Source organism: Carcharodon carcharias, chromosome 8, assembly GCF_017639515.1.
Source record: "Carcharodon carcharias isolate sCarCar2 chromosome 8, sCarCar2.pri, whole genome shotgun sequence".
NCBI lineage: Eukaryota > Metazoa > Chordata > Chondrichthyes > Lamniformes > Lamnidae > Carcharodon > Carcharodon carcharias.
The window spans coordinates 95,068,304-95,094,378 of NC_054474.1; the positions used below are offsets into that span (position 1 = coordinate 95,068,304).

General features: G+C 46.5%; 1 protein-coding gene across 1 annotated transcript in view; it reads left to right on the forward strand.

Moving 5' to 3' along the window:
• The first annotated feature begins 21,376 nt into the window (after nt 1–21,376).
• Nucleotides 21,377–26,075, forward strand: part of LOC121281472 (serine/threonine-protein kinase 32A-like) — an 892,779-nt gene continuing 888,080 nt past the window's right edge. The window contains exon 1 of the mRNA XM_041194417.1: nt 21,377–21,424. The gene's annotated coding sequence lies outside the window, so the exon portion shown is untranslated. The remainder of the gene's footprint in view (nt 21,425–26,075) is intronic.

A 26,075-nucleotide genomic window follows, 5' to 3' on the forward strand; every position in this document is an offset into this window, starting at 1 on the left:
TCCCTCTTCTCATGCTTAAAATCAACCCTTTGGCCAAATATTTGGTGATCTGTCCTAAAATGTCTCCTTCTTTGGCTCGATGTCAATTTTTGTCTCCTTACAATCTTGAGAAGCATCTATGTTAAAGGTGCGATATAACTATAAGTTGTTGTTGAGGTAGTTTGTAATGTGGCAGTTGCAACATGATCTCTAGAATTACTGACCGAGTTTCAATTGGCTCAATGGCTTTTTCTTCTTTGTTTCCCATGTTTGCCCATGTGACAAGGGTCACTGTGCTTAAACGTAATTCTTTGTGTATGAAAGGATTTGAGACGTGTCTGAGGGACATTATCAGGCTTAAATGCAAATATAGGTGCAGCAACTGATGGGGATGAGTGGCATGCCTGTCTCTACCACCAGCATCCCCCCCACCCCCCCCTCCCCCCACTTTTATTTTAAGATGGAAACAAGATGTCGCGGATGCTGGAAATCTGAAATTTAAAACAGAAACTGCTGGAAATACTCAGCAGGCCAGGCAGCATCTGTGGAGTGTGAAACAGGATTAATGTTTCAGGCCTGTGACCTTTTATCAGAAGTCAGGTGAAATGCCACTGTTTACTCAGTTTCTTTCTTGCAAGGGAGTGGAAAATAAAAGTAGGGAAGTCTTGCTTCAAATGTACAGGGTGCTGATGAGGCAACACTGGAGAGTTTTGTTCTCCTTATTTAAGAAGGTATAAATTTGCATTGAAATTAGAGCCTCTACCAGCACCATTCACACTCTGGACTACAACATGCATGTAAAAGTGAATGTTGCCATAGGAACTCAGACATATTTGGGTGCTTGGTTGGCTCAGTTGGCTGGATGGCTGGTGTGGATAGGATTGGTGCAAACAACACAGGGGTTCAATCCCCATTCTGGCTGGACTGGATTTTGGACCTGCCCCCTTGCCCTACCCATGGTGGAGTTCATGGTGTTGTGGGTCGCACCTGCCTTTGGGCAGAGAACTGAAAAAGGAATACTTGCAATGGAGGAAGTTCAGGGAAGGTTCAGTAGGTTATACCTGGGGTGAAGAGGTTGTTCTATGAGGAAAAGCTGATCAGGTCAGGCCTATACTCATTCAAGTTTAGAAGAATGAGAGGTGATCTTATTGAAACATAAGATTCTGAGGGGACTTGACAGAGTGGATGCTGAAAGGATGCTTCCCCTCTTGAGAGAATCTAGAATTAGGGGGCACAATTTCAAAATAAGTGGTCTCCCATTTAAGACAGAGATGAGGAGGAATTTCTTCTCTGAGGGGCGTTAGTCTTTGGAATTCTCTTTTCCCCAGAGAGCAATGGAGCCTGGGCCTTTGAATATAATCAAGGCTGAGTTAGACAGATTTCTGATCTACAAGTGAGTCAAGGGTTATGGGGGTCGGGCAGGAAAGTGGAGCTGAGGCCACATCAGATCAGCCATCATCTTATCGAATGGCAAAGAGGCTTGATTGGCTAAATGGCCTATTCATCCTCCTATTTCTTATGTTCTCATTCCTACAGATGCTGGCAGACCTGCTGAGTACTTCCAGCATTTTCTGTTAATATTTTAAGATGGTTTACATTCCCCTTTCCTTCACCTCTCCAAATTTCGCCAACATTTTGCATGTGGCTGTGCCTTTCTGTTTCTTTATATCAATGGTGTCACCGAGTGCATAGATGTTTTTAGGGGATTGCGGAAAGGGTTCAATGTAGTGCTGCCACCATTCTGTACTACGGTACCGGTTAGGGTGGGAGATGTATGGCTTGCTGATAGCAACCAGCTAGGGGAAATAGGTTTATAGAGGGGAGAGAGGCTAAAGCTATCTGTGGAAGAAGCTGCTTTTCTGCTGACATCCCTGATGAGCCAATTATGTGCATCCCCTGCCATACAGATAGCTCAGGGAAAATATTAAACTTAATCATTACCTCTGCTTATACCACTTATAAACCAAAAATACAAATACAGTATATGAATTCTTAAATATAAGCTGGTTTAAGGTTGGGGGGGGGGTGGGGTGTGGAGAGAAGTAGGGGGGGTGTTGTGGTTGTAGGGACAAGCAAGCAGTGATAAGAGCAGATAATCAAAAGATGTCACAGACAACGGAACAAAGAGGTGTTGAAGGTGGTGATATTATCTAAACAAATGTGCTAATTAAGAATAGATGGCAGGGCACTCAAGGTACAGCTCTAGTGGGGGTGGGGTGGAAAGACTAGCAGGGCATACAAGATTTAAAAATAATGGAAATAGGTGGGAAAAGAAAAATCTATATAAATTATTGGAAAAAACAAAAGGAAGGGGGAAGAAATGGAAAAGGGGTGGGGATGGAAGAGGGAGTTCAAGATCTAAAGTTGTTGAATTCAATATTCAGTCCGGAAGGCTGTAAAGTGCCTAGTCGGAAGATGAGGTGCTGTTCCTCCAGTTTGCGTTGGGCTTCACTGGAACAATGCAGCAAGCCAAGGACAGACATGTGGGCAAGAGATCAGGGTGGAGTGTTAAAATGGCAAGCGACAGGGAGGTTTGGGTCTTTCTTGCGGACAGACCGCAAGTGTTCTGCAAAGCGGTAGCCCAGTTTACATTTGGCCTCTCCAATGTAGAGGAGACCACATTGGGAGCAAACGAATGCAGTAGACTAAGTTGGGGGAAATGCAAGTGAAATGCTGCTTCACTTGAAAGGAGTGTTTGGGCCCTTGGACGGAAAGGAGAGAGGAAGTGAAGGGGCAGGTGTTGCATCTGTTGTATAGGCATGGGGAAGTGCCATAGGTAGGGGTTGAGGAGTAGGGGGTGATGGAGGAGTGGACCAGGGTGTCCCGGAGGGAACGATCCCTACGGAATGCCGATGGGGGGTGAAGGGAAGATGTGTTTGGTGGTGGCATCATGCTGGAGTTGGCGGAAATGGAGGAGAATGATCCTTTGAATGCGGAGGCTGGTGGGTTGATAAGTGAGGACAAGGGGTCCCTATCATGTTTCTGGGAGGGAGGAGAAGGCGTGAGGGCGAATGCACGGGAAATGGGCCGGACACGGATGAGGGCCCTGTCAACGACCGTGGGTGGAAAACCTCAGTTAAGGAAGAAGGAGGACATGTCACAGGAACTGTTTTGAAGGTAGCATCATCAGAACAGATGTGACGGAGACGAAGGAACTGAGAGAATGGGGTGGAGTCCTTACAGGAAACGGGGTGTGAGGAGCTGTAGTCGAGGTAGCTGTGGGAGTTGGTAGGCTTGTAATGGATATTGGAGGACAGTCTATCACCAGAAATTGATACAGAGAGGTCAAGGAAGAGAAGGGAAGGGTCAGAGATGGACCTTGTGAAAATGATGGAGGGGTGGAGATTGGAAGCAAAATTAATAAGTTTTTCCAAGTCCCAATGAGAGCATGAAGCAGCACCGAAGTAATCATCGATGTACCGGAGAAAGAGTTGTGGAAGGGGGCCAGAGTAGGACTGGAACAAGGAATGTTCCACATACCCCATAAAGAGACAGGCATAGCTGGGGCCCATGCGGGTACCCATAGCCACACCTTTTATTTGGAGGAAGTGAGAGGAGTTGAAGGAGAAATTGTTCAGTGTGAGAACAAGTTCAGCCAGACGGAGGAGAGTAGTGGTGGATGTGGATTGTTTGGGCCTCTGTTCGAGGAAGAAGCTAAGGGCCCTCAGACCATCCTGGTGGGGGATGGAGGTGTAGAGGGATTGGACATCCATGGTGAAGAGGGAGTGGTTGGGGCCAGGGAACTGGAAATTGTTGATGTGACGTAAGGTGTCAGAGGAATCATGGATGTAGGTGGGAAGGGACTGGACAAGGGGAGAAAGAAGGGAGTCAAGATAACGAGAAATGAGTTCTGTGGGGCAGGAACAGGCTGACACGATCTGTCTACTGGGAGAGTTCTGTTTGTGGATTTTGGGTAGGAGGTAGAAGCACGCCTTCCAAGGTTGGGCGACTATCATGTTGGAAGCTGTGGGAGGAATATCTCCAGAGGATATAAGGTCAGTAACTGTCCTGGAAACAATGGCTTGATGTTCAGTGGTGGGGTCATGGTCCAGGGAGAGGTAGGAGGAAGTGTCTGCGAGCTGACGCTCAGCCTCCGCAAGGTAGAAGTCAGTGCACCAGACAACAGCACCAACCTTGTCAGCGGGTTTGATGACAAAGTTGGGGTTGGACCTGAGAGAACGGTGTGCAGTAATTTCAGAGAGAGACAGATTAGAATGGGTGAGAGGAGCTCATTTCTTATTATCTTGACTCCCTTCTCTCTCCCCTTGTCCAGTCCCTTTCCCCGCATCCGCCCTCACGCCTTCTCCTCCCTCCCAAAAGCATGATGGAGTCCCCCTTGTCCTCACTTATCAACCCACCAGCCTCCGCATTCAAAGGATCATTCTCCTCCATTTCCGCCAACTCCAGCATGATGCCACCACCAAACACATCTTTCCTTCTCCCCACCCCCATCAGCATTCCATAGGGATCGTTCCCTCCGGGACATCCTGGTCCACTCCTCCATCACCCCCTACTCCTCAATCCCAACCTCTGGCACCTCCCCATGCCTACACAAAAGATGCAACACCTGCCCCTTCACTTCCTCTCTCCTCACTGTCCAAGGGCCCAAACACTCCTTTCAAGTGAAGCAGCATTTCAGTTGCATGTCCCCCAACTTAGTCTACTGCATTCGTTTGCTCCCAATGCGGTCTCCTCTACATTGGAGAGACCAAACGTAAACTGGGCGACCGCTTTGCAGAACACCTGCGGTCTGTCCGCAAGAAAGACCCAAACCTCCCTGTCGCTTGCCATTTTAACACTCCACCCTGATCTCTTGCCCACATGTCTGTCCTTGGCTTGCTGCATTGTTCCAGTGAAGCCCAACGCAAACTGGAGGAACAGCACCTCATCTTCCGACTAGGCACTTTACAGCCTTCCGGACTGAATATTGAATTCAACAACTTTAGATCTTGAACTCCCTCTTCCATTCCCACCCCCTTTCCATTTCTTCCCCCTTCCTTTTGTTTTTTCCAATAATTTATATAGATTTTTCTTTTCCCACCTATTTCCATTATTTTTAAATCTTGTATGCCCTGCTAGTCTTTCCACCCCACCCCCACTAGAGCTGTACCTTGAGTGCCCTGCCATCCATTCTTAATTAGCATATTTGTTTAGATAATATCACCACCTTCAACACCTCTTTGTTCCTTTGTGACATCTTTTGATTATCTGCTCCTATCACTGCTTGCTTGTCCCTACAACCACACCCTCCCCCCCCACTTCTCTCTGCCCACCCTCCCACACCCCACCTTCAACCAGCTTATATTTCACCCCTCTCCTAATATTCACTCAGTTCTGTTGAATGGTCATGAGGACTCGAAACTTCAACTCTTTTCTTCTCCGCCTATGCTGCCAGACCTGCTGACTTTTTCCAGGTAATTCTGTTTTTGTTTTGGATTTCCAGCATCCGCAATTTTTTGTTTTTATCTCTGAATTCTGAAATGCTTGTTATTTTAAGAAACTGACAGTACCTATTTTGTAGCAAGTTCAGCAGAATTTCAGAATTTGCTATCTTTAGATGTCTCGTATTATTATACAAAGCCTTCTAATTATTTTAATCGTGTTATAATTTTGCAGAACATTATCTGTTTTTATAAAACATACTGCCTTTTTTTTAAAAGTGTTTTCTCAGGCCTCTCTCTCACAGCACAGACACTGTGAAGTGTGAGTCAATCGCGGGGGAGAATGTGGTTTGGGTTGTTCACCCCGATTGTGAATGCGTTGCCACTTCTTCTGGCAATATTTTCACATTTGTAGATGATGTCATCTCTGGCAGCAAGAAGGTTGCTAGCAATCGAAGCCAAGCCAAGGATGCATCTGAAAACACCGATGCAATAACATTTTTGGAACTCATTTGATGTGATCATGTTTGTAAAGTTATCTGCAGTTTTGACACTGTTGCTTCAACATAGCAACTGTATGTTATGAGTGTTCATACCAGGATGGTTGCATTCAATATGGTACTTCCAAGAATATACCATCAGAACACGGGCTTCTACCCATTGGAGAAAAGGTTGAGATGGAAACACTTTGGTCAGGATTTTCCGGCCCACCATAGCAGCACTCACCACAGGGGATGCGGCGGGCCAACCAAAACTCCATTGACCTTTGGCAGGACTGGAAGATCCCTGCGGTGGGCAGGGCTGGGAAATCCCAGCTTTCAATTCTTCAAAGTATGAATACTGCAGATCCAAGCTGGTTTTGTATCCTCAACTGTGGATATGGAACTAATGCCAGGCCTTAACCCTCCCATGTAGAGCAGGACTCTGAAACATGAATAGTGTCTAAAACATTTTCTTTCATTCTTGCACCAGATAACGAGAGAAAGTAAGAGAAGAAAAATGCCTTAACATCCGGGGCTGGGTTAAATGTGAATAATAAAAAAGACAGAATAGAGATAAGCACAAAGAAAAGTAACAGGACAAATGAAGGAGAGAGAATGGGAAATAATGGCTCTGACTTTTCATTCAGCAGTGGTGATGTCACTTGCTTTTGACCTCAAAGAAAGTTTTCCATGAAGATCCAGCACCATGAATTTCAACTTTTCCGACATAATTTGAATATGGCACCAAGTCAAGCGGATCTCCATGCGTCCACCAACAGTAATGCCTTCAAGCAGGATAAGCAGCCAATCACATCGAAGAATTCTCACAGACAGCAAACCAGGAAATAAAATGATTATTCTTCACTTTTTATAAAACTTACAGTGAAAGAAAGATTGGGATGTACAGATTATAAACTGAAATATTACAAACAAGCTTTACATTTTTTATTATATTTAAAAACAACTTTGAAATTTTTATCATGGAGGAAGCTTTGTTATTACACAAATATGAAATTGATTTTCCAGCACTGGACAGAATGTTTTACATTAGTTATGACTTAGAGCAATGTTAAAAACCCAATTACTTATCATTTATAAAGCATAGCTTTCGCAGCAGGCAGAGTTGGGAGAGTTCAGGTTGGTAGCAGTATCAAAGTGCAGAATTGCTGACAGCTACTTCTGGGTTTTTTTTTTATTCATTCATGGGATGTAGGTCAGAAATTATTACCCATCCCTAATTGCCCTTGAGAAGGTGGTGGTGAGTTGCCTTCTTGAACTGCTGTAGTCCATGTGGTCTAGATACAACCACAGTGCTGTTAGGGAGGGAATTCCAGAATTTTAATTCAGCGATGGTGAAGGAACAACAATATATTTCCAAGTCAGGGTGCTGTGTAGCTTGGAGGGGAACTTCCAGGTGGCGGTCTTCCTATGTGTCTGCTGCCCTTGTCGTTCTAGATGGTAGAGGTCATGGGTTTGAAAGGTGCTGTCTAAAGAATCTTGGTGAGTTCCTGCAGTGACCTTGTAGATGGTACACACTGCTGCCACTGTGTGTTAGTGGTGGAGGGAGTGAATGTTTGTGGAAGGGATGCTAATCAAGTGGACTGCTTTGTCCTGGATTGTGTCAAGCTTCTTGAGTGTTGGAGTTGCACTCATCCAGGCAAATGGAGACTATTCCATCATACTCTTGACTTGTACCTTGTAGATGGTGGATAGGCTTTGGGGAGTCAGGAGCTGAGTTTCTCACCACAGGTTTCCTAGCCTCTGACCTGCTCTTGTAGCCACAGTATTTATATGGCTAGTCCAGTTCAGTTTCTGGTCAATGGTAACCCCCTAGGATGTTGATAGTGGGGGATTCAGTGATCTTAATGCCATTGAATATCAAGGGGCAATGGTTAGGTTCTCTCTTGTTGGGGGTGGTCATTGCCTGGCACTTCTGTGACACGAATGTTACTTGCCACTTATCAGCCCAAGCCTGGATATTGTCCAGGTCTTGCTGCATTTGGAGATGGACTGCTTCAGTATCTGAGGAATTGCGAATGGTGCTGAACACTGTGCATCCATCAGCGCACATCCCCACTTCTGACCTTATGATAGAAGGAAAGTAATTGATGAAGCAGCTGAAGATGGCTGGGCCTTGGACACTACCCTGAGGAACTCATGCAGTGATGTCCTGGAGCTGAGATGACTGACTGCCACCATCCACCTTTGTGCTATGTATGACTCTAACCAGCGAAGAGCTTTCTCTTGATTCCCATTGACCCCAGTTTTGCTAGGGCTCCTTGATGCCACACTCGTTCAAATGCTGCCTTGATGTCAAGGGCAGTCACTCTCACCTCACGTCTGGAGTTCAGCTCTTTTATCCAATTTTGAACCAAGTCATGAGCTGAGCGTCCCTGGTGAAATCCAAACAATGTCAGTGAGCAGATTATTGCTAAGCGAGTGCCACTTGATAGCACTTCCATCACTTAACTGATGATTGAGAGTAGACTGATGGGGCAGTAATTGGCGGTGGTTGGATTTGTCCTGCTTTTTGTGTACAGGACATACCTGGGCAATTTTCCAGATTGGCAGGTAGATGCCAGTGTTGTAGCTGTACTGGAACAGCTTGGCTATGGGTATGGCAAGTTATGGAGCACATGTCTGCAGTACTATTGCCTGAATATTGCCAGGGCCCATAGCCTTTGCAGTATCCAGTCCCTTCAACCATTTCTTGATAGCAAGTGGAGTAAATCAAATTGGCTAAAGACTGGCATCTGTGATTCTGGGGACCTCCGGAGGAGGCCGAGATATGTCATCCACATGGCAGTTCTGGCTGAAGATTGTTGCAAATGCTTCAGCCTTATCTTTTGCACTGATCTGCTGGGCTCCTCCATGATTGAGGATGGGGATATTTGTGAATTGTTTAATTGTCCACCACCATTCACAACTGGATGTGGCAGAACTGCAGAGCTGAAATTGATCCATTGGTTGTGGGATCGCTTAGCACTGTCTATCACCTGCTGCTTATGCTGTTCGGCATGGAAGTAGACTGTGTTGTAGCTTCACCAGTTGACACCTCACTTTTAGATATGCCTAGTGCTGCTCCTGGCATACTCTCCTGCACTCTCCATTGCACATGTGCAGTTAAACAAGGTTCAAACTCCAGCAGTTGCTGTCAGTTTTAGAGGAACTGAACAGTTTCTGCCATTTGTAAAGGCAAAATATTGCAGATGGTGGAAGTATGAAGTAAAAACAGAAAATGCTGGAAGAACTCAGCATGTCAGGCAACATCTGTGGAGAGAGAAAGAGAGTTAAGGTTTTGAGTGCAATACAAATCTTCAGAAGTAGAATGATTTTTCTGAAGAAGAGTCATATTTGACGCAAAAAATTAACACTGTTTCTCTCTCCACAAATGCTGCCGGACCTGCTGAGTACTTCCAGCACTTTCTGTTTTTTTTTAATCTTGGTCAGTTCATGTTGGCAGCCTTACCAAACATTGAAGCAGTTTGATTCTGTTGCCCAATTCCTAGTCAGGGAGTGGACAGGGATGGAGGAATTCAGTGGATTGTGATCTTGAGTGGGAAATCTAACTGATTTCCAATCATTAGTCCTTGGGGCCAATGCTAGTACCTCAACTACTAATTTAGCACAGACTGAGATTTTAATCTGGGAACACAGTAGGCCACTAGGGGAACGGAAGGACTAATTCAACAGAGTAAACATAATTTTTTGCCCAGTATGCTCCTTTTATGGATATTTATACACCCTTTATGAATGGCTATATATCGATTTTTAAATCAAAGCTAAGTTAAGAACCTGCATTTAGTTTCTGCTTTAATTTAGCCTTCCAGAACTTCCATGGTCTCCTAATGTTGCTGTTAATTAACTCTTTATGAATGGGATAACATGTTGGTTATGTGAGGCTAAGCTTCAGAAAAAGCTCGGTGTGTTCAGATAATCTACTTACACCATTAAGCAGCACCTAGTGCAGCAGACATGATATAATGGTTTCTCCTTTCTCAAACAAGGAAAGAAAATGAAAATACGTTGCTGTTTAGGCTGATACCTTGTAGTGAGAAGTGAAGTTGTAAGGGAATTGGGTCCCTAGGCAGAATGAATACAGGAACACTGGGGCAGGAGGAACTCACACTAAGGGAGTCCACCCAACTTTCAACCCGGAGTCTGATGACCTCCATCACCCAAGAAATCCACAGTTCAGGAACAGAAACAGCTACCACACATACAAACACATGCAGGCCAGAATATTCCCGTTGGCTTGCAGGCATGGGCGCCACACGCCTGTGCAAAAAACGACACGCGGTAACGTCAGACGAGGGTCCCGACGTCACTACACGCCATCGCGATATTTCATTGGGCGGTCGCATGTTGATCTCTGATGCGCACCCGCCATTAATTAACAGGCCACTTAAGACCCTTGAGGCACCAATTGACAGCGATTTTTTTTTGGCACCCGTACAATCTTCAGGTCGTTGCACAGGTGCAATGGGTAAGTGGGTAGGACATATTTGTATAAACCTCATCCACAGGCGGGATAAGAGGGCTCAGTGGGGTCACAAGTGTGCTCTCTCAAATATTGTTTTTTTCAAAGTTACTGATACTTGCCTGTGTGATCTGCAATACTTCAAAACGCATACCAGCTGCTTGGTCTGGACCCTCAACATTCAGGTCAGCACTCTGCAGTGAAGAATCTTTTTTGGGCCTGCAGGTTTCAGGAAGCCTTCCCTTAGCCTGGGAATGGGAGCTGAACTCTCCACTGTGAGGCACCTCCTCTGAGGAGGAAGGGAGGGCCAGAAGGGGGAGGATGCCAGGAGTGCACATTCAGTCTCCAGGGGAGCCACCTTTGGGAGGAGAGGTGCAGGGCCAAGAGGTAGTCCAAGGCAGTAGGGGCTGCAGAAGACACCACTATCCTGCTGCCAGAGTATACAGGTGACGAAGCAGCTACCTCAATATGTCTGAGGTGCAGTGCCGAAAGAGGCTCCGTCTCTCAAGGGAGACAGTCAACTATATCTGTCTGATGATTGGGCCTGAGATCTCCACGAACTGTTTGAGTGGACACCCCATGCCAGTGGCTCTGTAGGTCACAGCTGCCCTCATCTTCTATGCCTCTGGCTCCTTACAGGGCTCGGTGGCTGATCTTTGCTGTGTCTCCCAATCAGCTGTCCACACTTGTGTCATGCAGGTTACTGACGCTCAGTTCAGGTGTGCATTGACCTTCATCCACTTCAGTTAGGAACAGGTCAGCCAGGCAGAGTGAACCAGAGGCTTCGCTGCCATTGCTGGCTTCCCTCGCATCCAGGATGCAAAAGACTGCACACATGTGGCCATCAAGGCGCCAGCAAGTGAGCCTGGTGCTTTTATCAACAGGAAGGGCTTCCACTCCATGAGCGTGCAGATAGTGTGTGATCACAGGATGCTGATTCCAGAAGCCAGGCAGCTCCCATGATGCCTACATCTTCAGACACTCCCTGGTGCTGGGGCTCTTCAGTGCTCCAGCTCGGCTGGATGGATGGCTACTGGGTGACAAGGGCTATCCCCTCCGGTGATGGCTTATGAGGCCTCTCCGCCATCCAAGATCAGAAGCTGGGCAGCGGTACTATAGGAGCCATGCCTCCACAAGGACTGTGGTGTCACTGATAGTGGCTGCGCTCTCCACAATCTTGCGCTGGAAAGGGGGGACGCAGTGGACAATGAAGATATGGATGCAGTGGCTGCGGCTGCACATGATGAGTCCAGCAGCGAGTCCGACGATGAGCACACACAGGGAAATGCTGAGTGGGTGGACCTGATCCAGGCATACTCCAGGGAGGCAGGGACACCCAGAAGGCTTTAATCCAATGAACCTTTAGCTAGCACACCACAGATGGACCTCCAGGACAAACCTAGGCTGCTGGCTCCATACTCAGTACCTAAGTGCAAAATCTGCCTGATTAGGAACATTAACTAAGAGCCTTGTTAATAAAGCTGAATGTCCCACAAAACATTGCAGGGGTAGCAGGGGGGTAAGCCGACCTGTTGGGTTAAGTGACCAATGCCAACATGTTACTCACTCTTCTTGAGTGCAACAGGTTGTTGAAGCGCTTGTGACACTGGACCCAGGTGCGCTGCACTACATCTGGGAACTCGTCACCTCCTCCCAGGCATGTTTGGTCATGTGGGGGGGACCTCCTCCTCCTGTCCTGGGGTACGAGGACCTCCCGCTGTGCTGCCACCTCCTCCAGGAGGGCAGTGAGGCAGTCATCAGAAAAACGAGGGGCTCAGTGCCCCCCTGCCCTACCCTCCTGCCTGGCCTGCTCACCAGCAGCGCTCTGGGGAGCCCTTCCATTGGCCATGATTCACAGCCTTTGAAAAGCTGCAGCAAATTTTTAAAACAGGCCGCCGGGTTGCCATTGGACCCAGTGATCATTGCAGTCCCACCACCGCCCACCTGCCCACTCCCACTGTCCGCAGGATTTAATTAGCCCGCCCACATAAAATGGCAGTGCGGACCCGATTGCGGGCAGCCTCCTTCAAGAGCTGCTGGCCAGTTCGAGGACAGGTAGCTCTTCGGTACCAGCAATGCCACTGGGAGCAATGGTCACTTCTGGGTCTGCATCTGGCCCAGAGAAGTGGGGGTAAATGGTGCCCTAGGACCATGTTAAGTGGGGTAGGGGCCAACAGGGGCAGTCAAGCATGCCCCAGAGGACCAGAAGGGGGTGCGGGATGGTTGACTGGTGAGGGCAAGGTGGGGTTCCTACGCAGGGGCAGCCCTTGTTGTCGGCGGGAGGCACTCTATCCATCCATGCACCACAGAGTGCCCGATCAGGGGGAATTCCTACCCTCTCCAACTCCTCTGAAGGGAGACCTCCATGTTAACTGAGTGGACTCCCCACATGGCAGATGGTCTCCCGCCACTGATAAAATGCCAGTAGAAAGAGGCCCTTAATTGGTCACACAAGGGCTTCAATTGGCCTATGGGCAAGAAGACCTTTCTCTACCTTTCCCACCTCCGATAAAATCTGACGGTGATGGGCTTTCCACCACCCACCTCCCTTCCAGCTCCCACTGACCCCTGCCTCCAGACCTGCTCCCGAGGGTCCCCAGTAAATTCAACCCCTCCTTTCTGAACCACACCCACTTACGCATACACACATCCTCACCCTGCCCCACACTCTCTCCCTCCCCACCCCACTCCCCCCAACACACCCACTTAAAACACCTTCACACTTGTTTGAAAGATTAATGAATCTGGTCACCCTAAAAGAGAATGGAAAGCACACAAGATTTGTCAAAAACTCACTCAAAAGCTGAAGATGCACATTGTATTAGAAACTGCTGTGTTGGTAGAGATGGGTTATTTTGTACGAAAATTTATATTTATATATTTATTATCTTGTGTTCTCCAAGGTCTCATGCCTCGAAAGCAAAATTCAGATTTCTCTTTCTCCCAGTTTTTACAGAATCACATAGGTAGAAACATAAAAAACAGGGAAACGTCACTTAGTGTGCTATAGTATTAATACCATGAATAAACTATATTAATTTCATGGAGAAAATGGCATATTTTCCTGACTTGTGTTAATCCCACCTCCCCTGAAGGTACTGACTCACCCAAGTGGGGGATTTCGCCTTATGGGTAACTGGGTGGCTGTTCTATAGTGGGGATGGCGGGGGGAGTGCAATACGCTGTGCCCGTTCTGCATTGATCCAGTCACATACACCTTCTGTCAGGAATCACTCAATAACAATGTTTCTCTGCCTAACCCTGAAAACTCAAAGCACCCGTATTGGTTCCCCAGCTGAGATTGGTTAACTCAGGAGTGGCCAAGAACTTTGCGGCCTCTGTGGACAGTGTGAGTTACCTGCAGAGCTTGTAGCCAGCAATTATCCTTAACTCCTTAATAGCTGAATGTTAAATTTGCATTTCTTTTGGTGACGGTGGGTGGGGGAAATAAACTGCAAGTTCTAATCATTCCCTAGTTTTCCTGCGCCACCTGAGCATCATTCTATGCATGTTAAGATAGTCAAGTGGCAAAACTTGGATGGAAACTGACCCTGCTGTTTGTTTTAATGTACATTTTAATTTTTATCATGCTGGGTATTTTATTCAGCTGCATGTTTTGATAAAAGGATTGCCAACCCTCCATGAGGTTCCATGGGTTGAATATTAATCTCTGGGACACTGCTGTGAACAGCCAGGGAAAATAAAATGTCTTAAGGCTATAAAAAAAAAGTGTTTTTCACAGTTTTGCTGAACACTTCTGTTTACTCCAATTGGAAAAATATTGGGGAAAGCAAGAAAGTTTGGCTGACACTTTGCAATTGGCCGTGGGACAAGAGGATGGAAGATTGGGTGACCAACAGTGAGATTGTTGGGTGGTTGTGAGGCAGGGCAATTAGTTATGGGTAAATTCTCCAGGAATATCACCAGCCACAGTTGGCAACCCTAGAGAAGATGGAAGCAGTGGAAAGTATCACATTGCGCAGATATTGATCAGACTTGCAACTGTCACATTATATCCTAATTATAGTAATTTTAACATTTTGAAATTATTGCCTTACATTGCTACTTTTTAATTCGATTTTGGCATTTGGGTCCTAAAGTTATTTGTCAGCCGAATTTGTTGCATGACTACTTTTCAGTACAAAAGGGACTGAATTTCAACATTTTAGGTCATTTGTCAGATATTTTTGGCATCTGTACACTTTCCTGTAGCTTGTAATGTCTCTTATTTTGATAAATGTTGCAAATGAAATAGGCAATCAGAAATTTCAGTGCGGTAAAGCACAGAAAAAGTATTTCATTAGGGATCTGAATCCAAAAGCAACGGGCATCAATGGGTAGTGATCCACCACAAAACACATTCTTCTATGCTTGACTTCAAATGGTCATGAGTCACAGCACAGAACTGTACCAATTTTAACAATAGTTGAGCAAGGCTATCAAAATATGTTGGAACGATGTGTTACACTTAAAAGTGATTAATGAAGAGCGATACTTTCTTGAGTTTGATGTTAGTTGATACTAAGACGCCCTGAGTTGTTTATTTCAGCTATATTGTGTTTGAAGCAGTACAGAGAAGACTCACTCAACTCATTCCTGGGATGAAGGGCTTATCTTATGAAAAAAGGTTGAACAGGTTGGGCCTATACCCATTGGAGTTTAGATGATTGAGAGGTGATCTTATTGAAACATAAAAGATTCTGAGGCGATTTGATAGGCTGGATACCGGGGAGGTGTTTCCACTTGTGGGAGAGACTAGGTCCAGGGGTACCATTTAAGAATAAGAGGTCTACTGTTTAAGACGGAGATGAGAGTGTTTTTCTTTCAATGATCATTAGTATGTGGAATTCCCTTCCGAGAATGTAGTGGAGACTGGGCCATTGGCATGCATTTTGCGTGTGTCAGGCACGCTTGATTGACAGGGCTAGAAGCGGATTTCTGTTTCTGGCTGCAATCGGACCCCAAACACGATTTCACGCTGGCTAGTCAATTAAGGACCGGCTAGCATAAAATGCACCCATACATTGGTGATGTGCTGGCGGCAGGGGTGGGAGTGTGGTGGACGCCGGGTCCAAAAGGGTCTGGTGGGGCATTTCAAAAACAGCAGAGGCAACTCCCTGAAGGCTGCCAGGAGGTTTTGAGGAGCCTCAGGGAACTCAGGAACTTTTGAAATTTGCAGGAGTTATGGCTTTAGTACCTGCTGGACACACAAGGCTGGGGTGGGGCAGTGCCAGTGAGCACTCTGCCCCATGGTTTTCGGATGAGTGCCTGTGCGTTTTAGCAGAGGCAGTGAGTGCCAGGCAGGACATTCTGATGTTGTGGGATAGCAAGAGGGGCCACCACACCAGATAAAGAAAGCCTGGTCAGAGGTGGCAACCCATGTCAGTAGGCATGACGTAGTGCGTTGCTTCTGGATACAGTGCCACAGAAGGTTTAATGATTTAATGATCTTCTGCGCTTGGCAAAGGTGAGTACCAAGTTGGCATGGTACTGTGTGGAGATGTCGTGTAGGATGGCTGTCCTTTGTGATGCTCAGGGGTTTAAGAATCAGAATGACCAATGGCACATATACTTGTGGCAGCCAAGGCTGTGAATGTGGCCACTAGCCTTGGGGGGCATAGAAAGGTGGGATGTGCAAATTTGACAGGCTCCTCAACCTGGCATTAAGTTGTAGCACTCACAAGTGTAGGTTTAAGGCACCGTGAGCACAGGGTGAGGTTTTCATGGGTGACATTCTTTCATTTCATCAGTGTTCTGTATTGTTTTTGTGTGACATTGGCAACAATGTTATATTGTGTTCCCTTTTTGCAACTCTGGAAAAGATATAAATCTAGATTTTGTTTCAATGCCCTGAGTGTCCTTCATGTTTTCCATAGGTTCAGGCCTCATCAGTGCCTCATGATAGATGGCAGGGACAGTAAACCTCATTACAGAGTTTGTGAGGTGACATTGGATCATGGGTTTGCCTTCTCAGAAATGTGTGTGGAGGAGGAGGTGGCGCCCTTGCCATGAGATTGAAGCCAAGCCTTGGAGCTTTGCTGAAGGTGCGTTGAATCCATACCTCCCTGGTGTGCCTGCCTCCCTGAAGTTTCCTTAAATCTGCCTCCACATCCTCACCCTGTGCCTGCCCAGGCTCATCAGATCCATCTGTACAGTCTTCCTCTGAGGCGTGTGGAGCTGCCTTGCTATCCTCATCCGCCAGTGGGTACCCCCTTGCCAGTGCCAGATTGTGCAAGGTGCACCAAATGTGACGATAAGTGATAAGGATATTGCAGTGCACCCCCTGATCAGTCCAGGCAGTCGAACCTCATCTTCAGCAAACCAATGGTCCTCTCAACCATTGCTCTTGTATGACTCCTATTGTACCTCCCTCCCTGTCTCTGTCGTTAGGTGCCAGAATGGCGTGATGAGGCACCTTTGCAAGGGATATCCTTTGTCACCCAGCAGCCAACTGTCCAGCCAAGCTGGAGCTATGGACAGCCTTGGCACCTGGGAGTGTTGCAGGATGTATGCATCCTGGGAACTGCCAGGTTGCCTTGCACAGACTTGCAGAACCTGGGTCTTGTGGTTGCATACATCTGCACATTCATGGAGTGGTAACCCTTTCTATTCACAAAAGCACACAGCTGACCCACTGGCATCTTGATGGCCACACAAGTGCAGTCTATGGCACCTTGGATACAGGGGAACCCAGCGATAATTGTGAAGCCCCTGGCTCGCTCAGCCTGGCTAGCTTGGTCTGTCTGGTAATGAATGACTGAGGACACGTCTGAACACAGCATCAGTATTGAACCCAATGCATCTGTGGACAGCTGATTGGGACGCTCCACACACATCCCCCACTGACCCCTGGAAGCAAAAAGATTGAGGGCTACTGTGACATTCAGAGCCACTGGCACTGGTTGCCCACCCACACAGTTGGAGGGGATCTCTGGCCCAATCATCTGACATACTGGACTTTGGACATGTTGCAGCAGCTCGATCGCTGCCTGTACACTCTGGCTGCAGGATAGTGGCATCTTCTGTGGTCCCCTTCCACCTTGCATGCCCTGCTGGACCTCCACCCCCTGTACCTGCGCCCCTCCTCCCACAGGTCTGTCCCTGGGATGTTGCCTGTGGACATCTGGCCTCTTCTCCCTTTTGTCCCTCTCTTCCTCTTCAGAGGAGGTTCCCCCAGCGGAGTAAACAATCCCCATCTGCTGAAATGCAGATGGTACAGTCCTGCACGCTGAAGGCTGCAAGAGAGTTGACAAAACAAGGGTCCTCAAAACAAAACTGACAAAGCGAAAACCTCAGACAAAACCACAGGAAAAGTTTTGAAATCTCAGCAAACAAGCAGCAGCAAACTCCATCCTGAACTCCTAACAACTCCCAGCCAATGCTCTGCTCCCTTTTTATCCTGCCCTTAGATGAGAAATGAGAAAAAACAGATTGGCTGCCTGCCCATGTGACAAGCGCTAAATTGTATGGACTATATGAAATTCTGATCAATTGGGTTATTGGGCTTAATTGCCCATTTAATTGTCAGTGAGTGCATTTCCAACTCCTGTGTGTGCCCATAATGTTTCGCATGAGCGCGAAGATGAGGGACACATGCCCAACATCTTCTCGTGCTATTTCACACAATTTTGGGTTGGGTGCGCACCCACTCATTCAATGTAAAATTCTGGCCATTGAATTTATTCAAGGCAGAGTTAAACAGATTTTTGATAGACAATGGAGGTCAGGAGACAGACAGCCAAGTGGAATTGAGACAGAAACCAGAGTAGCCATGATCTTATTGAATGGTAGAGCAGGCTTGAGGGGCTGAATAACCTACTCCTACTCCTATGTCCTATGTTCCTATGTTCTGTATGGAGATAGTTGGTGGCAGGGGGTGGGGGGGGCGGTGTGGGTGGCTGGTGGGTGGCGGAGTGGGGAGGTGGGAGTAGAAACCTTTTAATTTCATGACTTAAACAGCTATTTTTTAAATTTTATTTTAGCATTATTTTATTGGGTGGATAGGACAGGAAAGGCATGGGGTTGTGTCTAGTAGCCTTCCCTGTGACTTTAGGAGATCATAAATGTTTAGCATTTTTCTCCACTGCTTCTGCCTACTCTCTGAAAAGCCAATGGAATGTTGCACCTTATCTCAAAAGGATTAGAAAATGAGGGGGAGAAAGTTGTGCTTCAGTTGTACAGAGCCTTGGTTAGACCTCACTTGGAGTTCAGTTCTGGGCACCGCACCTCTGGAGGAAAAATTGACCTTCAGGAAAGTACAACACAGATTTAACAAAAGAAAGCCAAGGCCAAAAGGGTTAAATTCTGAGCTCAGCATTATCATAGGCATATTCCCCTAAGATTAGACAGTTGAGAGGTGATCTAATTGAGGTGTTTAAAATAATGAAAGGATTGTTAGGTAGACATAAAGAAGCCATTTCCCCCAGCGGGGTGGAGTCCAGAACAAAGGGGCACAATCCTAAAATTAGAGCTCGGCTATTCAGAAGTGAAATTAGGAAGCATTGCTGAGAAAGATATGCTGTTGAAGCTTTTCATCTTGCACTCATCAGATCAGACACAAGAATACCAAATTTCAAAAGGCACAACAATTTATACTGTGTGAGGAAAGGGGGTGCTGATCAGTTGGAAAGTCAGCTCTGATTGGTTGTGACATTGCCATGATGAAGGCACCAGGGAGCTATTGTCCCTCATGCTTTTGTTTATTCAAGAAAGGTGCAATGGCTGGGCATATTACTTTCGTCTTTAGAGGACAGACACCTGCACGTGAATATATTTAGCTTCTAGCACATGTAAGTGAGCTACAGTCCACTGTGGATGCTGGAGACCAATTGAAACTTTCAAGAGTGTGATTGACAAAATTTAATACGGTAAGGGTATCACAGAATATAGAGTTGAGATACATGTCAGCTATGATCTAATTAAATAGTGAACAGACTCCAGGGACTCCTGTCAGTCTACTCCTCTTCCTATGTTCCTCTATTGGCTCTTGCACTATCTCGAGTTGAGGTGGGTTATTCTCACGTAATGCTTCTCATATTTTGCTTTTGATAAATTGATGGTGAATGTCAGCTGACTACTTGATGACTGAGGTGGGAGACATGGTAACTGAGGCAAAACTGTCTTCACATGTTTATTATACCTATGTGCAATGCTAACATAGGGGTAACGCTTCTTTAAATAGTACCTGTGCCTGTTGCAAATAGCTCTCAGAACACAAAAGAAAATGAATTGGCATTGAGAGAGGACCATATCATTAGTTGGGGAATCTGTGGGTATTTAGTGAAAGGTGGGTATTAGCCACCAGCAAGAACATTGGTCAAAGCAGGGCTAGCTGTGCATGGAAATCTAGGTCTGCTGTAATATCATTGGAGTATGTGCTACGAAAAGAAAGGGAGGGTCAGAGTCTCTATTACTGGGTACCTCACAGGAATCAGCAGCCATCAAGGATGTGTATATCCCTGGTTTGGAGATATGTGTAGCAACAGCTACACCTGATAATTGTCTTAACAGTCAAATAGGTGATGTAACGGAGTTAGAAGATTGGAACCTGAGAAAGCAGGCGTTACATCTGTGATAGCATCATGGAATTTGGGAGTAAACCAGTGAGTGGTCCAGCATGCCTCGATAGTTTTTAATGATAGCAATGATACAAGAAGGGTCCCATTGGGTATTTGGGGTAGAAGACTTCAGAAGATTCAGTAGACACCCAAGAGACTGACCAGCGGCGAAAGGCAGGGGGAGTGAACACTCATAGTCATGACTTTTATCTAGGGCATGATGGGTAATATAAGACTCAATTGTACTTTGAAATCTACAGCTGAAATACGAAATTGTATCAAGTTTTGCTCGCATTGAATAAAGTTGAATCTCTGTCACTAATGTGGGTCAACACCAAATCATTGGTTTTCAAGTTTTGGAAAAGATTACACATGCCACTGACTCTATCCCTCTCCCAGGCAACTGTCTCAGGCTGTTCACAATCTTGATCTCTTACTTGACCCTGAAATCAGTTTTTGGCCATATGTTCTCCATCACCAATACTGCCTACTTGCACCTCTATAACACGCCTGATTCTGCCCCCACCCCTCAGTTCATCCGCTGCTGAAAATCTCATCCAGGCCTTTGTTACCCCAAGGTTTGCCTATTTCAACACCCTCCTGGCTGGCCTCTCACAATGCATTCTCCATAAACTTCAGCTTGTCTGATACTTTGCTGCCCATATCCTCACTCGCACCAAGTCCCATTCACCTTTTAACACCTGTAGTCACCTATCCACATTGGCTCCCAGTCCCAGAACTCCTCTATTTTAAAAATGAAGAAATCACTCTCACCCTTTAAATCCCACCATGGCCTCACCCCTGCCTCTCTCTGTAAACCCTCTGAGCTCCATGCACTCCTCCAGATCTGGCCTCCTGTGTATCCCCAATTTTAATTGCTCCGCTATTGGGCATGCCTTCAGTTGCATGTGTCCTATGCTCTAGAATTCCTAAACCTCTCTACCTCGTTACTTCTCTCCTCACTTAAGATGCTCTTTAAAACCATCTCTTTGATCAAGCTGTTGGTTAGCTGTCCTATCATCCCTTTATGTTGCTCAGTGTCAAGTATAATTTGATGATGCTCCTGTAAAGCACCATGGGACTTTTTACATTAAAGCTGCTATATAAATGCAAAGCTGTTGTTATTCCTCCCTCTTCCCCAGAGTAGGTGGAAAGGGTCAGTCCATTTACTGTTGTAAGCAATTGGTCTGTTCATTCATAAGAGTTTTGCCTTCACATGAGTTGTCAAAAATGGTTGGAAGTTGCATCATTTTGAAGAATAAGTGCTGAATACACTTTATTGTTTGCAGGCATGTACTGCAATGACCAATCCCACCAAAATGTAGTTCTGTGACACAATACAATACTCTCTGGCAAGAATTTTCTCCCCAAACTTATAGCTTTTCATGAAAACAGTGTCTGTAGATTACCTTAATCCATTGATTAATAGAAATATATGATGCTTTATTGTGATCTGCAGCATCTGACTCTTCTCTTTTTATTTCTCCAGTAAACTTTGACCATTTCCAGATCTTGAGAGCAATTGGCAAGGGCAGTTTTGGGAAGGTAAGTGAATGTCACCAGGTGGCAACCTCACAAGTCTATGCGAATGTCAATGGAATAATCCTTCATTCATCTGTATTACAGCAGTGTATTATTACACCATAATTCGGATGAGCCTGGTTCAGCCAACACCCTTCCATAGTACAATACTGACAAATTAATTTCATATTGGAGCAAATATGACTAGGTAGCTCTCACACTCACGCACGCTCTCTCAGACTCTCGCACTCTCTCACACCAGCACTTGCACTGGCACACACTCTTTCGGACTCTCATACTCACTCTTTCTCACATGCACACAAACTTACCCACAAACACATTCAGCCCTTTAAATATTGAAAATCCACTTCACATTGAGGCTTTAATGGTCTTTTTTATGAAGCAGAATAGAGAGCATTAGAGCTCTATTGTCAGCTGGCAAATCACTGGATATCCAAAGTAAGCTTGAATATAAAGCAAAAGAGAAAGTAATTTCAAGTCCTATCAGTTTAATGTGGTAAACTGATAGATTTTCCAGATTTTCACCTTCAAGGCAGGAATCATGAGTCAGGCTTTTACCTGATGTTGTGATTCTGCCTCCTTCACAGCAGTACCCACCCACGTTATGTTCATCAAGAAGTGCCAGGGACAGGCTGGAGGCAGGGCTGCCGCTTTCCATAGCAGGCCTGAGGCAGAGACGGAGGCAGACAGGTTAGAAGACCTGCCTCAGTTCCCCATCAAAATAAACAAACACTCATTCAAATTCCATTCAAAAAATTCTTAATCCTCTTAGAGGCACAAAATATATAATCAAACAGACTGAAATAGGCTTAATCTTATCAAGTGGTCATAAAACTGTCAAAATAAACAAATAGCCATTCAAAAAAAATCTTCATGAAACATAATCTTATTAGGAGCTCATAAAACTTAGAACAAAGTTCACAGTTCCCATGACATCTGTATCAACAACCCCTGCCGAGCTGAATTCATTAGTGGTGTTTGGAGCTTAGCCAAACATTCATAATGAAATTTCATTTCATTACTGTGTCAACAGAACCCGCAGAGCTGAACATGTGAAAGTCTTTGAAGTGGTGGAACAGATGGTCATCTGCTGCACTGCTTCAAAGGCTAAACAGATGGCTGACCTGTCAATCAATGAAAAGATCAAACTACAAGGTGCAATTGACACAGTAGAATCTGAATCTTAATACTGTTCAGCTCAAAAGAGCATATTATCCAATGTATCCTAAGGCATTTAAAATCTTTTCAACTTACACAGTGCTAGTTAATTTAATGGTCACTTACATTTTCTAAACAATGCCCTATCAAAAATCACTGGCCAGAATTTTCTGGCCCCTTTGGCATCTGATGTAATGGCAGGTAAGAGGGAGACGATATGGTGAGAAGGCCAAAAATTGGTTTCACGCCAGCGCGAAAGCACAGTGGGATCATCCAATGCTGTCCACCATGATGGAATGCCAATCCCGCTGGAGGCCAGTGTGAACCCGCTTTGCATCCCGCTAATGGGATGCAGAGTAAGGCACAACCAGAATCGTCCCTCCATGCCAGATTTTCTGTTACACCGGTGGGAGAACACAGCAGCTCAGAATACGTCTGAATAAGATGTGCGGAAGTCGGTTCTTAGGCCTCGTTGAGTCCACAGGCTTCCGAGGGGCAGAAAATGCTGGAGCCCTACAGCTAGACCCTGGAGGAACATGTGCATGCATCGCACACTGGGTTGATCCTCATAGACATGGCTCCACCGCGAAGTAGCTCTTGGAAGGTGGGAGGTCTCCGCTGAGGCCTGAAGTCTGCTTCAGAACATCATGGAGGGGGAGGACTCGGGAAGCCGGTCAATGAAGTTGAAAGACAACATTACCCATTAGCTAATGAAAGTGAATATATTTTCAGATTAGAAAGTGACAAAAAATGTTCACCCATATATCCACTTGTGATCAGAATTTCTTAACTTTTCTAGGCCTACCACTTCTTCTAGGTGCTGCTCTGACATCCGCAGCAGGGGTGGAGACAGCCTGTGCAATGGTTGGCCCTGTTGCCTCTGATGACTTTGGTGTGTGTCCTCTGGAAAGCTGAAGCCTTGAGGACCTTGGCTTGCTTTGGTTGTCCTCCTGTCGTCCATCTGCTCCCTCTGTGATGATAGAAGATGAGGTTGAGGGGGTCATAGGCAAAGGGGACTCATGGGGAGAGGACAGCCTCTGGGATTCCTGAATGGATGATCCAGGGGTGTCCAGCTGCCGCCGCTCCTTCCTTTGGGTGCCCAAGGGCCCCCGCCCTGACTCCTTGAAGGGAAGGAGCACCTGAAGGAACGTCAAGATGCCCCAGTTCTCTCTCGTATTGCCACTGTGGGACCTCACCGTTGGCTACCATGATGGAGTGCTGGACCTGGGCCCCCATGGCATCTGCTGTCTTCCCAATGGAGACCTCCAAATGTGCACATGTGGGACCACTTCCTCAGAGAGCAGGCAGACATGTTCCTCTGACTCGTGTGCCACTCTGTTCAGGGCTTCCAACAACTCTGCGTGATGTTCCCTGCCTTCTGCTGGCTCTCCAGGATGAGTTGGAAGGCTTAATCCAGAGGCTCGTCATCTGACTTGAACCTCACAGATGCACTTGGAGGACTGCTGGGAGCTCAGCTGAACCTGCCTCCTCCTGCTGCGGACATGTGTCCGTGCGGTGACCACCAGATTGTGAACCTGAGCCTGCTCAAGGTCTAGGTCACACTGAGGAGCGTGTCTGACTGCTGGTGGACGGTGTGGCTAAGCGCTGCGACGGGTCTTCCAGGCTGCTTATTTCCAGGTCTTCAATGGAGGAGATGTCCTCTTGGCTGGAGTTGAGGACATGAATGGAGCTGAGGGACTGGCTGGCCGAGGGTGTCGGTCACTTGGCAGAGCTCCCTGTGAACCAAAGCAGAGATAATTAGTGCATGGCAGCAGAGTCAAATGCAGGAGAGTGAGCACTCAGTGGCGATTAGAGAGGGATGAGTTGTGCAGGATCCTCACATGGGTGTTCACCGCTGACTTCACCGTCGCTGCAGGCATGCTCCACGTCCTCACCAGTTAGCGCGATGGCACGCTCCTCAAAGTGAGTGAGGGGCCTAATGGTCTGGGTCCTCTCCTTGCTGATGTAAGCCAGCTTCTCCTGCATGGTAACAGATGGAGAGAGTGTGAACAGGACACATGGCATTGCATGGAATGTTTGTGTGATGGGCGGAGTCATGGATGGGATGTGGACGCGAGCTCCAGAGGATATGAGCCTGATGGAGATGTGAGAGTGTGTGTGAGAGTTGGAGGTGTGAGATCCCTGTGGATGTGTGATGGGTTTGTGAGTGTGTAATTTGAGAGTGATGAGGTGGTTGACTTACCCCGGCAGAACGGATGAGAGCATTCATCCTCTTGCTGCACTAGATGGCTGACCTCCTCTGTGCTCCGGTGGCACTGACTGCCGCTGCCACTGCCTCCCAAAGCATTGGTGACTCTGGTGGAACTCCTGTGGCCAGAGTGGGGGTAGAGGACATCAAGGCGGCTTTCCACTGCATCCAACAGGCACCCCAGAGAGGCATCACTACATTTGGGGGCTGCTGTCTTCTTTACTTTCGAGGCCGTCTCTTGCCTGGAGCAGTCCTGGTCTGAAGACACGAAGTAGGCATGTGCTCTGGTGCACTTTAAATATGGCGTCCGGAGCAAGGAAGCACTGAAGTCACGGTGTGGCGGCAAATCTGAGCCTATCTGCCTGGGATCTGGCATGTTTCCCGTGAATGCATTATTAATGAGGCGGGACTGCTGGGGATGGTACGATATGGCAAGAAAAACCACCATTGTCCTTTTGCCTGCCTGCTACCACACGTTATGCAAATCTGGGGCGATTCCGCCCACTCTATTAAGAACATGTTTAATTTATCATCTACCATTATACTATGACATGTGAAGTAGGCAACATCTTTTGAACTTAACTGTCAAAAAGTTCCCAACTCTAAATTAAGTGTCCCCCATGGTCCACAACTCCTCTGAGATGCCATGAACCAGAAACCGCATTGCCAACAAAATGGGCCCGGCCTGACTCCGTGAAAATAACAGGGGTGTCTAAAATGACAAACTCTCGATGGAGCCGGTAAGGTTAGGAGTGCTGTGTGGGCTGGCTCCCCATATCCTCATCCTGCACCACTAAAAGTGGCGATAGGAATGGGGGCAGGAATCCTGGAATTGGATCCCGCCCCTCGGACGGAGATATGATAATCTGGCTTTTAGTTAACTTGTACTTCAGCAACCGAAATAAGGTTCCCTAAATGCTTTAAACTTTACTTTGTGAAGCTTTGTGTGTGTGTGTGTGTGTGTGTGTGTGTGTGTGTGTGTGTGTGTGTGTGTGTGTGTGTGTGTGTGTGTGTGTGTGTGTGTGTGTGTGTGTGTGTGTTAGAAAGACATCCTGTTATTTTCAGAGTCTAAATAACCCAATTAAGAATGCAATGCTTTACTTGCAGAAAGACATGAAGAAATGACTGCAAATGCTAAGAGGTAATAGAAGAAAACCATCCTCTTAATGATACTTCTGGTACTTCTCTCTCTGTATTCATTTCCTTTCATGAGCTAGTCTGAGGGGTTTCTATCACAAAGAAGGCATCCTCAAGCTGTGAGCCTTTGCAGTGTCATGCAATATGTGT